General features: G+C 41.1%; 1 protein-coding gene across 6 annotated transcripts in view; it reads left to right on the forward strand.

The window, feature by feature from the left end:
- APP (amyloid beta precursor protein) overlaps positions 1-12,332 on the forward strand; it is a 291,865-nt gene that overhangs the window by 155,393 nt on the left and 124,140 nt on the right. The gene's annotated exons all lie outside the window — the stretch shown is intronic.

Genomic DNA, 12,332 nt, shown 5'->3' on the forward strand with positions numbered 1-12,332 from the left:
TCTTAGTCGAGTGAGTAGTTGTGATTATATTTCATTGAAGAAGGAGATTTGGGCCAGGCACAGTGCCTCAGACCTGTAATCCCAGGACTTTGGGAGGCTGAGGCAGGCGGATAACCTGAGACCAGGAGGTTGAGACCAGCCTGGACAACATGGTGAAACCCCATCTCTACTAAAAATACAAAAATCAGCTGGGCGTGGTGGCGGGCACTTGTAATCCCAGCTACCTGGTAGGCTGAGACAGGAGAATCGCTTGAACCCAGGAGGTGGGGGTTGCAGTGAGCTGAGATCGTGCCACTGCACGCCAGCCTGGGTGACAGCAAGATTCTGTCTCAAAAAAAAAAAAAGAGTATCACATTATTTTATGCTATGAAATTTAACTGAGGTGATTTGTGTGGGGATTACATTGTTTTCTTGGGGAGTATGACGGTGCTTTCTTCAAGAGGTAAATATAATATTAATGTCTTAGACTTTGTCTGTTGAATTACTGTTTGTGTTGCAAATATTGTGAACTAAAAGAACTAAAAGTCCTTACTTGTCTCCATGAAATAAAAACAAACATTCAGTTGATATTAAATGACCAAATGTTACAGAAACAAGTAAACCGTTGGACTGAGTTCCTTAAAGAGTATGCATTTGTTCCTTAAAGAGTTCTGCCTTTTGTATCTGCCATTTACTTGGCAGATAGTAAAAGATGCTTCTAGAGCTAGATTGAATATGTACTTACTGAATTTTAATGTATTGCAAATGCTTGCAAAGCTCACCCACAAATGTTACGGCATTTACAAAAAGTGGCTTTCTCTCACTTTTTACTAAAGTTTAATGATTTCAGATTTATTGTTCTATTGGAGCTTAACATGGGCTACTTTGTCTGCCTCAACTATATTCATAGTTGTCACTGTAGTATTTTCTTCCCTTTGTTACATTTTTTACAACCTTATTAAGGTGTAATTTACATATAAGATTCATTTGTTTTTAAGTATATAATTCAGTGGCTTTAGGAAATTTGCCAAGCTGTGCAACTATCACCATAATCTAATCTTAGAACATTTTCATCCCTCCAGTAAGATCACACATACTGATTCCCAGTGAAGCCCTCTACTCACCTCTAGCCCCAAGCAACAACGAATCTACTTTCTGTCTCTAAAGATTTGCCCTTTTTTGAACCATTATTATAAGTGGGATCATATAATATATGGTCTTTTGTGTCTGACTTCTTTCAGTTAACACAGTATTTTTGAGGTTCTGCATTTCTTTAACTTGTAGCTTTTAAAATTGAGACTATTCTGAATTAAACAGGGTTAGCTTAAAATTTATTGAAAGTTTTACATGTTCTTTAAAAAAAGAAACATAGAATGCAAGATGGATTGTTTAACTTCACCATTCCCTACTTAATGGCAGACAGTTTCTCACTCATGTTAGCATATAAGTAAATGTGCTAGTAAATGCACATGTTGTTTGAGCCACCGTTTTTCAAACACTCAAACATCCTTTCTCAGGATGTTTTTCATACACCTGTTAGGGCCAACTGTGGCAGATCTGGTCAAATGAACTTGTTAGCCTGATGCCTGTAGCAGGGAGGGACAGCTTTTCAGGGCTTCTCTTCTTGAAACCTAAATGAAGTGTGAATACAAATTCCAGCAGCTAGTATCCTGCAGTGGGACTGAAGTCCTTGTGATCGCCATGAAGCTAGCTGTTTATATAACAGTTAGCGTCCATTTACTGAATATTAGATTTGGAGCACCTGCTTGGCACAAGCCATTTCGCTAGGCTGCTTGGAATGGATGAGCTCACATAGGCCAGCTGACCCTGGTGGATGTTAAAATCTCATAGGAAATAGAAGTCAAAAGAAGTACAAAGCCATCTGTGTTGTAAGAAATATGAACACAGAACCTACTTCCAAGAGTAAGAGGGAACTTCTGGATTGATAGAGAAGGTTCCATGGAGAGCCTGGCATTTGAACTAGAGCCAAAAGTGTGGGTGGGTAGTGTGTCTACCAATGGATTTTGCTGTAGAGTTGTCAGGAATAGCAAAGCAAATATGGCGCCATGGAAAGGCATATTCGGGAGACAGGATTGGTCCAATTTAAGCTAGAGCAGATGTCTTTTAGGTTGGGACCACAATATAGAGACCTTCAGTGCCAGGCTGGCAAGGATGGGCATTAACTTCAGGTGATTAATTAACAAATAAATGTTAATTCAGAACCTACTGTGCACTGCAGGTTTTTCCAGTAGACAATAAAGAGATTTTGTTTCGTTGTTACTACTGTTGAGGTAACAAGTGAACAAGGAGTGACATCAGTTATGCAGTACAATGAGAGGATGCCACATAAACTTAGGCCAATGTTCTAGAACAAGACAATTCTCTTGAGGTAAAGCGGTCTCATTATCGTCTGCATTAGTCCAGTTCTTTTTGCTTGAGTTTTACAGGTAGCATTATTTGATATTAAGACGAAACATAGAGGGACATAGATGTTGTGTTATTTCCTGTAGAAAGACGAAGGCAGTTAAAATAATTTCATAAACAAAACAATCCAGGCTAAAGGCAAAAAAGAAATGAACCTTAAAAAATAACAAGTTAATAATGTTGTTGGCAAGAAGAGCAATAAAAGCAACCTTCTGAAAGCAAGATACCTGATCATTGAGAGGTACCAACTGTTAATGCCCCAGAAATAGAGGAATCTTTAATTCAAGTCCATTCATTCCACCTCAAACTCCTGAACGAAGGCTCTAATTGAGGCAAGTCTTCCTGGGAAAGTCGGCCTAACAGAAACATGTTATGGTCTGTTGTGCCCATGTGAGATAGTTTTTTGTACTTGTAGCTAATTCCAATAAAGAAGTAGATGTTTTAGGCCGGGCGCGCTGGGTCAAGCCTGTAATCCCAGCACTTTGGGAGGCTGAGACGGGCGGATCACGAGGTCAGGAGATCGAGACCATCCTGGCTAACACGGTGAAACCCCGTCTCTACTAAAAAACACAAAAAACTAGCCGGGCGAGGTGGCCGGCGCCTGTAGTCCCAGCTACTCGGGAGGCTGAGGCAGGAGAATAGCGTAAACCCGGGAGGCGGAGCTTGCAGTGAGCTGAGATCCGGCCAATGCACTCCAGCCTGGACTACAGAGCGAGACTCCGTCTCAAAAAAAAAAAAAAAGAAGTAGATGCTTTTAGAGGGTAACATTAAAGGAATCAGCTGCAAAGAGTCCTTTTCCTCCTCCTCATTGTTACAAAAGGTGATTTGTGATTCTCCCCTAATTGAGAGCAATGGGGACGCCATAGGTGATGACTCATTTCGTAAAACTCTAATTATTAGTAGCTTGATTCTGTGTTCAACATAAAAATGAGAAGTGACTTGCAAATATGAGATACTGCAGGGAGGCTTACAATCTTGTTTTCAGTGTTAGTGTTTCAGTACCCAGAAGAAAATGTGATTTACAGCCATCCTTTATAAGAAAATTATTTCATCATTACCAACATATTGCTGCTGATACCAGTCCTTCATGTGCTTCATAAAAAACTCAATAGTTTCAAAACGATTACAATTTGAAAGAAATGGAGGGAAGAAAAATAAGACATTTTCAGCATAGTCATAAACTTCTCTGCCATTTTGTGTTAGAATAGATGATACCCAAATGAGAAGATGTCTGTTCTCTGTTACTGATTCCAGTAGAATAAAAGTATTGTTTAAAAGTCAGCACATCCGCTGCACTCCAGCCTGGGCAACAGAGTGGGAGCCTTTCTCAAAAAAATAAAAATAAAATAAAAGTGAGCACACGACTGCAGAATCTATCCAGTTTGGGGGGTTCATTGTCATCTTTGGTTGTTAAAAAAAAAAAAAAAAAACCTGGATATTGTTGGTTATTGGTCTAGTGGAATAAGCCATTACTGATTTGAGTAAAACAGTGGTATATTTAGACACTTGCTCCTAATTTTTTGTTCTTTGAGAAGGATTGTACTTCAGAAACCCAAGTTACCAGGGTAGTCTTGATTGAGCCATAAATTCTAAACTCTGATTGAATATGGGTATTGTAATAAATGGCACAGTCTTTTATTTAATCTAGCCAATTGTGCCTGTCCAGAGGAACTAGTCATTTTTTCCTTATGTTCACTTATTCAGCAAATATTCATTGTACCCCTGCTGATGGCTAGGCTCTTTGCTAGTGTGAAAGGCATCATGGGGGCAGAGCAGATAGCATTTTACCTCCTGGGAGACTGGCAGATTTTGGAACCCTTTGTTGCAGATATAGATTTTCAGACTCACCATTCCTCTTGCCCTTTCATTTTTTTTTTTTTTTTTTTTTTTGACACGGCGTCTTGCTAAATTGCCTAGGCTGGATTCAAACTCCTGGGTTCAAGCATCAGCCTCCCAAGTAGCCAAGACAACAGGCCCCCTGTGCTTCAAAGCAGTGATTCTGTCTTTAAACCCTGTAACTATGCTGTGTGGTGGAAATTTTACTTCCCCATTTAAAGCCAAGATCTCTAAGGCCAAGAAAAAGAATTTTTTAATTGCCCCAGGCCGGGCGCGGGTGGCTCACACCTGTAATCCCAGCACTTTGGGAGGCAGAGGCGGGTGGATCACGAGTTCAGGAGATCGAGACCATCCTGGCTAACATGGGGAAACCCCATCTCTACTAAAAATGCAAAAAATTAGCAGTACATGTTGGCACCCACCTGTAATCCTAGTAGCTACTCGGCAGGCTGAGGCAGGAGAGTCGCTTGAACCTGGGAGGCAGGGGTTGCAGTGAGTCGAGATCATGCCACTGCACTCCAGCCTGGGTGACAGAGCAAGACTCTGTCTCAGGAAAAGGAAAAAATAAAATAAGTTGCCCTGGGTCACGTAACTGGTTAAGTGATGAAATCAGAATTTGGACCCGGATAGGCCAGGATAGTTCTGCTACACTCATGTCAAAATTACACTTTTTGTTTTCTTTATAAATACACACAAATTCATTTCAACCTGTGTTCCCTTGTAAATGCATATTCCTTTGATATAGGCATATATTCATCTATTGTTTTACACTGTGCATTTCTGAACTTCTAGAGTTTTTACTTAAATTAAAGTGATTAGGCTGGTGCTGGAGAATCATTTGAACCCGGTAAGCGGAGATTGCAGTGAGCTGAGATCACGCCACTGCACTCCAGCCTGGTGACAAGAATGAGACTCCGTCTCAAAAAAAAAGAAGAGTGATCAGGGGCCCACAAATAGGAGTAATGATCAAAGTAAGTGTTCAGTTTCATTTACAGCTCAAGCTGTCCAGATTCAAATCTTTGCTTTATAAGCTACTAACTGTGTAAATTTGTATAAATCAAATAACCTTGAATCCTCATTGCTTCTCTTTGTAAAATAGGGATTAATAAGACCTATCCAATATTTAACTATTTTGTGAGGACTAAATTAATTAATTAATTAATTTATAGGAAACACTTTGCATAGTTCCTGGTATGCAGTAACTGCTCAATTAACCTTAGTTGCTCTCTTAGTTATTGTTATAATCATCATTCCGATCCTCCATTGCATTTGAAACATTAGCAAACTAATGTTTACTACTAATCAGGAATGTTAAAGGTAAACCAACAGGTTGACTTTTAATTATAAAAGGCATAAATGGGACCTATCCATATCTATTGGTATAATAAAACTGATATTTATAGAGAACATTATGTTATGTTATGATTAAAAGAAACAATTCCTTGCTTAAAATTTTTTTTTGTGAATATGTACTGTATATTGAAATATCTGCAGTTAAATTTTAAATCCAGCTGAAAATTGAGTAAGATAGTATTAGATGCCACCACATTTCAAGGTAGAGTTTTATTTCTCGCAGGTATTTTAAACCTTGTGGGAGTTCTTCTATTAAGTGGACAGGTAGAGACACTGATACAGATGACTCTTTAACCATCTCATGTGATGATAAAAGCTAAAAGGTTTGATCTCAGTATAGTTTGTATTAGGCTAAGTGATTGACCTTGGCAGAATTAAATTATTTTTCTTCTCCTTCTGGTGACCATTAATCTGGGAGAAGTATCGTTTAATTTACTGCTATACATTTCAACAATATCCACAAGGCACTTCTAGGTACCAGACATGGCATTGGTTGCTGGGGGCACAGAGATGGGAACAAAGTGGCTTGCTCAGGTTGCTTCTAGCCATATCTGCATAGGGATGAGTCTCTCAGGCCTGCCTAGGATGGAATTTTGGCAGCATGGAGAAGAGAAAGTGCTCAGCCTGGAACAAAAGTTTTCACCTACTGCATTGCAGAGAAGTTGGCATATCAGTAATTATAAAGGAAGAATAGGGATTTACTGGGTGATAGAGCACCAAATAGAATGAATGCAATACATACTTGAAGTAAATCATAGTGACTTGTATTGATCTCAAGGGGAGAAGAAACAAAGCTTAGCTTAATTCTCACGCCTCTGTTGTTACCTGTTTGTAATGGACGTGACACTTACAAGGTATCCTATAATTCACTAATGGGATTTTTACTTATGATTCACATTTAACTCTCCACAAAGTTTCGGGTAAACTGTGAGCTTGACTTGCTGTGAACCTGAACATGAACTCCCATACTTCAGTTGGAGGCCTCAGTAGCAGCATGCTGTACAAAAATGAAATTAAAGTTCCAGGGACTATTTGGGAGCAGGGCAAAAGGGTAATGGCTCCTCCTTTTAGAGCAAGCATGAGGCCTTTACCTTTGTATTTTGAAGATGGAGAGGATGCACTTCTACTCCTGGCCCAGGCTGTAGCATGCTTGCTAATGATGTCAAGAGAACCAGTGTCAGCACTGACCATAAATGTGACAGGTAACAGCCTGTTATTTTGTGCCCCATGTCATGGCAGCCATTGATTCCAAGGTGTTTGATACACACTTTGATAGAGGCAAAGTGAAGCAGGACATTGACAAGCATCTTTCCATGTAGTTTAATGGTCTCAACCTAGAAAGCCCACTCAGATAATTAGGTTGCTTAAAGTGTGATGAGACTAGGGAATAGAGCCATATAGAAGTGTGTGTGAGAGAGAATTCAGTGGTTTAGTATATTCACAAAGATACGCATTTGACACCAACCTGGGCAACATAGTGAGAACCTGGCTTTACCAATTTAAAAAAAAAAAAAATAGAATAACAGAAGTAATCAGTGGAAGGTATTTTAATACAATTATATCTAGATTTATTAAAAATAAAATTGTAGTCCAGTTTAATTAAAGGCCAGAAACTAGATTTTTAAAGAATAATAGTCTTTCTTATGTTTTTCCCCAATCGGTTACTTAAAAAAAAAAAAGTGCAGATGCCTCAGGCGCAACAACTGTACTCAACTCAAGAATTTGCAATTAACAGAAAAAAAAAAACCGAACCTAAAAGAAATCAAGCAACTCAGAGGTTCAGGTTCCTTTAAACATGCATACATTTTCACGGGCACACTTTTGTTTTGTTTTGTTTTGTTTTGTTTTGTTTTGGAGATGGAGTTTTTACTTGTCGCCGAGGCTGGGGTATAATGGCACGATCTCGCCTCACTGCAGCGTCTGCCTCCCGGGTTCAAGCGAGTCTCCTGTCTCAGCCTGCTGAGTAGCTGGGATTACAGGCATGCACCACCATGCCTGGCTAACTTTTGTATTTTCAGTAGAGACAGGTTTTCACCATGTTGGCCAGGCTGGTCCTGAACTCCTGACCTCAGGTGATCCACCCGCCTTGGCCTCCTAAAGTGCTGGCATTACAGACGTGAGCCACTGCACCCAGTTGGGTACCCCTTTTTTTCGGTTTGGTTTGGTTTGGTTTGGTTGACGTGGAGTCTCACTCAGTCACCAAGGCTGGGGTGCAGTGGCACGATCTTGGCTCACTGCAATCTCTGTCTCCCGGGTTCAAGCAGTTCTCAATTCTCCTGCCTCAGCCTCCCAAGTAGCTGGGACTACAGGTGCATGCGGCCACACCTGGCTAATTTTTGTATTTTTGGTAGAGACGGGTTTCACCATGTTGGCCAGACTGGTCTGGAACTCCTGACCTCAGGTGATTTCACCCGCCTCGGCTTCCCAGAGTGCTCGGGTTACAGGTGTGAGCCACCACACCCAATCGGGCACAGGTTTTTAGCTAAGCCGTACGTCTGATTAAGTAGAGTCAGATTCCTTGAGCAAGTAACAAAGCTGTGCTTTTGAATGGAAGTCTTTAGTTCCCTTGTAGAAAAATGAGTTTCCAAAAGCAGAGTGGATTACAGCCTAACCATCTGCTTCTCTTAGTCTTGAACCATTTTGCCCTCCTGAAAATTCATCTTCGGTTTCCAACTACCTCTTCCGATATGCCTGACTTTTTGTGATTCTGTTAGTAGAAGAGTAAAAAGTCAAGGGGAAGCAAGAATGAATGAATCTCATATAAAAATGATGCTCAAGGGAACCCCTTAGTTTTCAAGACAGCAGCCCAAATTGTAAACATCAAGAGACTTTTACAGTGTAAAAAAAATGTTTAAAGGCCAGGCATGGTATCTCACACCTGTTATCCCAGCACTTTGGGAAGCTGAGGCAGGATGATCGCTTGAGCCCAGGGGTTTGCGAGCAGCCTGGGCACCATAGGGAGACCAAAAAAAAAAAAAAAATTGTTGTGCTGGCTGTGGTGTCACAGACTTATAGTCCCAGCTACTCGGGAGGCTGAGGTGGGAGAATCGCAGGAGCCCAGGTGAGGTCAAGCCTGCAGTGAGCTGTGATCACACCACCACACTCCAGCTTGGGTGACAATGAGACCCTGTCAAAAAAAGAAAAAAGGGTTAAGGCAGAAGAAACGTTAAAGTTATGCTATATTTAGTTGATAATAATGGTAAAACTATTCAGGTGTTTTAACTGTGAGGGTACGGTTGCCTCTTTCTTAAATTTATATATGTTCTTACTGGGTATAATTTCTAGACAGAATATGCATGTATCACAGAATATGGATGGCAATTTTATATTGCTTGCACGTGACTTTAGGTTCTTGATGTTTCATGATAGGAGCAAAGAAAGGTCTTGCTTGCCAATTCCTATGATTGCATCTGTTCTGGAAATTTACTAGCATTTGTTACCCAGGATTTCTGATATGCTAGTGACTGCTGCCCAGTAGTATTGATGGGCAAAATTACTAAAACGCATCACGAATCCTTCTGGTGTTTGCCTGGGCTATGGCAGGGTTTCTGGATCTTAGTACCATTGATATTTTGGGCCAGATAATTGTTGCGTGCATTGTAGGACGTTTAGCTGCATCACTAGCCTCTACTCAACGCCAGTAGCACCCCCAAGTTGTGACAATCAAAAATGTCCCCTGGAAGGGAGTAGGGAATAGACTCTCTGGTTGCAAAACAGTGGGCTATGGTGTTGAGATCCTCAGTGATGAGCAGCTTTAAATATGTGAACAGAAGGCCGGGCGCGGTGGCTCACGCCTGTAACCCCAGCACTTTGGGAGGCTGAGGTAGGCGGATCACTTGAGATCAGGAGTTTGAGACCAACCTGGTCAACACGGTGAAACCCCGTCTCTACTAAAAATATAAAAATTAGCTAGGCATGACGGTGGGTGCCTATAATCCCAGCTACTCGGGAGGCTGAGGCAAAAAAAATCACTTGAACCTGGGAGGTGGAGGTTACAGTGAGCCGAGATCGTGCCACTACACTCCAGCCTGGGCAGACAGAGTGAGATGCCGTCTCAAAAATAAATAAATAAAGATAAAAAAGTGAATGGAGAAATACCATGCAATACTATGTCTCATCTCCCCCTCCCTCCCCACAGACGGAGTCTCGCTCTGTGGCCCAGGCTGGAGTGCAGTGACATGACCTCAGCCCACTGCAATCTCTGCCTCCAGGGTTCAAGCGATTCTCCTGCCTCTGTCCCCCAGTAGCTGGGATTATAGGCATGTCTCACCGAGACCAGCTAAGTTTTGTGTGTTGTTGTTGTTGTTGTTGTTTTGTGTTTTTTTTTTTTTTTTGATATGGAGTCTCACTCTGTCACCCAGACTGGAGTGTAATGACACAGTCTTGGCTCATAGCAACCTCTGCCGCCCAGGTTCAAGCGATTCTCCTGCCTCAGCCTCTGGAGTAGCTGGGATTACAGCCACCTGCCAACTGCACCTGGCTAATTTTTTTTTTTAATAGTTTTAGTAGAGATGGGGTTTCACCATGTTGGCCAGGCTCATCTTGAACTCCTGACCTCAAGCGATCCATCCATCTCAGCCTCCCAAAGTGCTGGGATTACAGGCATGAGCCACCAAGCCTGGCTGGTCTCATTTTAATGTCAGCTCTAACTTCTATATCACTGCTTTGCGCATTGTAGATAGCCAGTGAACATTTTTTATTGTACAAGAACAAGTAAAATAAACAAAAATATGCCAAAGCAAATATGATAAATACACATTTAGTAAGGTAAAAACAAGTATTTGATAAAATGTGTAATGTAGTCTAGTAGCTTTATTTAGACACAGAAAACAACATAAAATGTTGACTGGAAACATTGCGTATGCATATTTACCATATAGACAGTGAGATATGGAGGTAAACCGCCTTCCTAGTTTTTTTTTTTTTTCTTTTTTTCTTTTTTTTTTTTTTTTGGTTCAAAAGGAATTCACTCTCCCCTTGTCCACTGTTAGAAAATAGCAAGTGGTGATGAGCATCTGTGCTGTAAGCAGGCACACTGCTGTTCCCAGCTGGAGTCTGTGGGTTCTTTGCCTGCTAGGGATTGTGACAAGAAGCCAGTTAACATGGAGAGGTGGACATACTCAGTCTTCCCCAGAGAAGGTCATAAAACCGCAGGACCGTGCTTCTAACACATGACCTACATCTAGCGGCGTTCTTTTTTTCTTTTTTTTTTTTTCCTTTGGTTTTTTGTTGTTGTTTTTGTTTTTGTTTTTTTTTTTTTTTTTTTGGGTTTTATTTTTCTGGTTTTTTGAGACAGAGTCTCTCTCTGTCGCCCAGGCTGGAATGCAGTGGCGCGATCTCAGCTCACTGCAAGCTCCACCTCCCAGGTTCACGCCATTCTCCTGCCTCAGCCTCCTGAGTAGTTGGGACTACAGGCGCCCGCCATCACACCCGGCTAATTTTTTGTATTTTCGATAGAGACAGCATTTGGATTTCACCATGTAAGCCAGGATGGTCTCGGTCTTCTGACCTCGTGAGCCACCACTCCTAGTCTCTTTTTTTTTTTAAACCGGAACAGAAATACCATCTATTTGTTTCTTTACAGAGAAGTGGTATAAGGAAGTATGTTCTGGCCGGGCACGGTGGCTCATGCTGTAATCCCAGCACTTTGGGAGGCCGAGGCGGGTGGATCACCTGAGGTCAGAAGTTCAAGACCAGCCTGGCCAACCGGGCGTGGTGGCACACACCTGCAGTCCCAGCTACTCGGGAGGCTGAAGCAGGAGAATCGCTTGAACCCGGAGGCGGAGGTTGTAGTGAGGCGAGTTCGCTCCACTGCACTCCAGCCTGGGTGACAGAACAAGACTCGTCTCAAAAACAAAAAAAGAAATATATTCTAAGCCCTTGCATTGATCTTGGCTTTCTTCATTATTTTTATAAGTAAAAATAAAAACTTTGATATTTCTGATGTTCTGAGATATTATAGGAATGATACCACTTGGATTCAGCTTTCTGAGAAGTCTGGTATTTTCATACTCTTAATATGAGTAAGAGAATTAGGATCTTGGTACTGGATCTAAGGCAGAAGTATTGAAGCTGTTTTAATATTGCTTGAGATAGGACAGGACTTCAGAGTAAAATAAATTTGTATAGATAATCTGTTCAATCTGTTCAAATTAAGTTGTTGAGATGTATATTTGAATCTTAAGACTACTAATTTATGTTGTATCTGTCTTTTACCAAATATATGTGTACTACTTTTAATAAGCCAAAACCTATGCAGCTTTTACTAATTCTTCCCCAGTGGTTCTTTTGGAAAATGATTAAATCTTGTGTCTCACATTTTGACATATCGATTGCATTTAAAAGATAAGGTCGATCATGCTGCTTCTCAGACTGAGATATCCATTTGAGTTACCCGAGGCCCTTGGAAAACAATTGTTGTGAGTCTGCATGGGGGCCTGAGTTCCAGGTGGTGTTGACTCTGCTGGTGCACAGATCTATGTTGAGTAGTACACTCTAGTAGTGTCTCCTGCCTTCCATATGGTGCAGATTTGCGGCATTGAGACAGGAAATAAGAAACTGAAAAGGAAAACCATTCTTACCTTTGGTGTTATTGTTCTTGGTATATTACAGATACCAACAAGTGTGAGTGAATCCTGAGACATCTACCTACTGAGCTTTTCTTTCCTTAAATTCACAACTCGAGACTAAGGAGATTGAAAAACTCTTACAGTCTCCCTGCATGTTTTCACTTGTGCCCC

This window comes from Piliocolobus tephrosceles, chromosome 19 (genome assembly GCF_002776525.5).
Source record: "Piliocolobus tephrosceles isolate RC106 chromosome 19, ASM277652v3, whole genome shotgun sequence".
NCBI classification, from domain to species: domain Eukaryota; kingdom Metazoa; phylum Chordata; class Mammalia; order Primates; family Cercopithecidae; genus Piliocolobus; species Piliocolobus tephrosceles.